Raw genomic sequence first — 3,767 nt, forward strand, 5'->3', positions numbered from 1 at the left:
AGTCTTTTGGTACAGCAGGATTCCCAGCACAAAGGGTTAATGTCTAAGTCCTCCTATACCTGCATTGTGTGTTAGACTTGTACCACAGGGAGATCAAGTAGGAATTTGGCTTTGGCAGGTGAAAAAAATCTAACATTCAGTGTGACTATACTCCAGCTGATTGGTCCACAGGGGAGGGAGGGCTCATGTCTAACATGGCAGTGAGTCCTCAACCACACAGCTGCTGATGACTGAGGACACAGACAGGCCATGGCCTGGCACTGTCTAAGGTCTTTTCTCCTTCCACATATGGTCTGCACATATAAATAAGCATCTCAGCATGAAATGTGCAGTCAGCATCAGCTCATGGGCAAAGGCCTTAAGGGTAAACTTTAGAGGCCAAGAGCTCCTCAGATGGCAAGTTGTTTAAAGATGGGAGATCTGGCAACTTTAGAAGTAATTTTGTAAAAATGGAGGCCTTGGTTTCATCATTAAGGTGCTTGGTGCACGGATGAGCATTTCCTGCAAAGCCTCCACAGAGTTGACCTTTTTAAAAATATATTTATTACATTTTGCCTGCATGTGCACTAGGAGAGGGTCCCAGATCTCATTATAGATGGCTATTAGCCACCATGTGGTTACTGGGAATGGAACTCGGGACCTCTAGAAGAGCAAGCAGTGCTCTTAACCTCTGAGCCATCTCTCCAGCCCCAGAGTTGACCTTTTAGTTCCAGATTGGTCTGCAGACATCAGAACCGCTGCCACAAGCAAGCCCAAGTTCTCTTCCCTGAGCTGGAGGGCTTTCATCTTCTCGCTGAACTGAGACATAGAGCTGAGCAGATCCCCTGCCTCAATTGGTTGCAGGCATCCACACTGTTCTTCTTCCCACTTAGAAAGGTGACGGTCTGTTCCTTTGCATCAAACAATGAAGGGAACCAGGCCATTAGAATGTCAAAAATCTCAGCTTTTAAAAGGTTGACCTGGTTGTACAGAGCCAGATCTCGGAACCCAGGGATACGTTTGTCCAATCCCACCACTTCTTGTACTGCTGGGGTAAAACTCATTGAAAATTCTTCCCATACTTCAGATTTCTGAGGATCCATATATGGAGGCTTGCTCCTAGGACCAAGCAGATGCACGCTCCCTCCAGTGCTGCACATCCATCTACTGGAACTCTATCCCAGGCTCTTTGAGTGTAAGCACTGGAGAAGTTCACACAGCATCCATTTGCAAGACAAATGGCATGTCCATTTGGGTGATGCATTGTGTTCCTTCCTTTTTACTGCCCACTGAGATGCTGCTGGCTCTCACCACAGGGAAAGGGCTCCAAAGCCCATTGCCATGATGGTCATGACTTAAGTTACACTGCTGTGTGTTCTTGGGGATCTGTTTTCCTCTCTGGGGTGGTATGCTCTCAGATGAGTTTTCTTGGCATTATTGATTATACAGAAAGGTACCCTTGTGGGCTCTGATCACCACGCCAACCACTTCCTCCTTTGCAAAATCAGAAGAGGAAGGAGGACAGCTCTTGATGCTTTCCTGCTCCAGCTGGGCCTTGGGCTGCAGCTGTTCCTGAGCTGGGAATGCTGACTGTTCCTGATGGTCTGCTAAGGTGCCATTCTGCAGGTGGCCACTGATGTGGGAGTCCATCCAGGTCTACATTGTCTCTGTATTTCAATTAGCATTCTCTGTTTTTCATGCTTAGGGATCCAGCCAGATCGAACATCTCCTGACATTCTCACTGACAGACAATTCTTTTTTTGTTTTGTTTTGTTTTGGAGACACGTTTTCTCTAAGTAATCTTGGCTGTCCTGGACTCACTTTGTAGAACAGGCTGGTGTAGAACTCATAGTGATCTGCTTGCCTCTGCCTCCCGAGCGCTGGGATTAAAGGTGTGTGCAACCACACCCGGCTCTTTTTGGTTTTGTTTTGTTTTGTTTTTTTTTTTTAACAGAGTTAATTCATTTTTTTTTTCTTGTATAAAAACTCTTATGTGGTAGCTACAGCTGGAACCTGGATCCTCTGAACAGAGTCTCTGGTGTGGGTTTTCACTAGATGATCAGTGAATTACTGATAAGGAGACATGGTGAACAGTTTCTTTCCAGAGGTCAGGTGTCAAGAGGCTGGGGGTCTTGAAGATGGCATCAAAAGTGGCCTTTGCAAAGTTGCCCACAATGGCAGTATAGGCCCTGACTAATGTGTAGCAGTCATCAATAGCATCCATCATCAGTAGCCTTTTGGGCACACAGCAGAGACAATACCAGTGCCTCTGGGGGCAGGGATGAGATGCACCAAAACAGAGCCAAAGCGGCCTGTCACCTCGCATGGGACAGTGCATGGTCTCTCTACACATGGGCGATGAAAACTTGGCCAAGTTGATGGCCCCTCAGATAGCAGTGGCTATCTCCTTGGAGCACTTAACACCAAGACCAACATGATCATTGTAGTCCACAATAGCGACAAAAGCCTTGAACCTGGTCCGCTGGCCAGCCCATGTCTGCTTCTGCATGGGCATGATCTTGAGAACCTCATCCCTTAGGGATGCACCCAGGAAAAAGCCAATAATCTTGGATTCATTAATGGGCAGGGAGAACAGATAAATCTCCTCCAAGGACTTGATCTTCATGTCCTTAATCAAGTGGCCCAGCTTGGTGATGAGGATTCATTCCTTGTCTTTGGCTTCACCATGATGAACCCCAGACTTGGACCACATCCAAGGCCTCAGCCAAGACTTCGGCCCTTAAGACCTTTGCCAAATCCTCTGTAGGCAGGGCCTCCTAATCCTGGGCTCCTGGGTCGCATCATCTGCCATGTGGTATTTTCCAGAGGAAGAAGAAGCTACAGACACTTCTTGAAATGACCCTGTTGGCATCAGTGCCTGGTCATCCTCATGATAGAACCATTCTCATTCTTCAGACCCTTCTTGTCCTGGATGTTTTGCTGAATGCTCCCCTGAAAGAAACCCTTACAGCCTTCACAAGCATCAGCTGCATAGTGGAATCCAGATGCCACATCCCCTCAGACTTTGTACAGCAGAACCATGCCACTAAATTGCGTTACACCTCTGTGACTCTTGGTCATGCCAGGGGCACTGTATTTGCCTGTTGTCACAGGACAGTCTGTGGTCACTCTCCAGGACACCATCGATGGTGGAGATCCTCACTGTCCTTGGGATTACCATTGGCATCTGAGTTAGAGCTAATTTGGAGAAGATGGAACTGATGAGGACAAGGAATGGAAACTGTACTCAGAACCCTGGCTGTGACAACAGGCAGAGCTGGAGGAACTGATGGGGGCAATTACACCTCCTGCATTCAGTTCCATGGCGCTTGGTGGAGTACAGCTCTCACCATGCACCCTGGGGCTCAGGCAGTGGGCCTTGTGGCTCCCACATCGTGAGCACTGGGCACAGGCTGCTCTGAGGGCTACATGGCAGGAGCCAAGCACCCAGGCTTCCTGAGGCAGCGCTAGGCAGCAGGCATGGCAGCTGATGGGGCCAGAATTTTCTTTTTTCCTTTGTTTGATTTTTGGTTGGAAGTTTCACGTAACAATGATTTTGAATTAAGATGAAATATTTGAACAGCGTCATTGTAGCACATGTCCTCAATCCCAATACAAAGGAGGCAGAGACAGGCAGATCTTTGTCTTTTCCATTCGATAAGTCAGGGCGGAACCACTGCTGGTAAGATGAGCTACTCACAAAGATAGTCTAGTATTCAAAATGAAAATTTTTTTCTTTAAATTTCTATGTAAGTCTTAATAACAATTTCCTTACTGATCTAGAGGAT

At 47.3% G+C, this 3,767-nt stretch overlaps 1 pseudogene; it reads right to left on the reverse strand.

Moving 5' to 3' along the window:
* Positions 1 to 358: 358 nt before the first annotated feature.
* LOC127192103 (nuclear receptor subfamily 1 group D member 2-like) lies at positions 359 to 3,303 on the reverse strand (annotated as a pseudogene).
* Positions 3,304 to 3,767: the final 464 nt, after the last annotated feature.

The sequence above is a fragment of the Acomys russatus genome, chromosome 7 (genome assembly GCF_903995435.1).
Source record: "Acomys russatus chromosome 7, mAcoRus1.1, whole genome shotgun sequence".
Taxonomy (NCBI): Eukaryota; Metazoa; Chordata; class Mammalia; order Rodentia; family Muridae; genus Acomys; species Acomys russatus.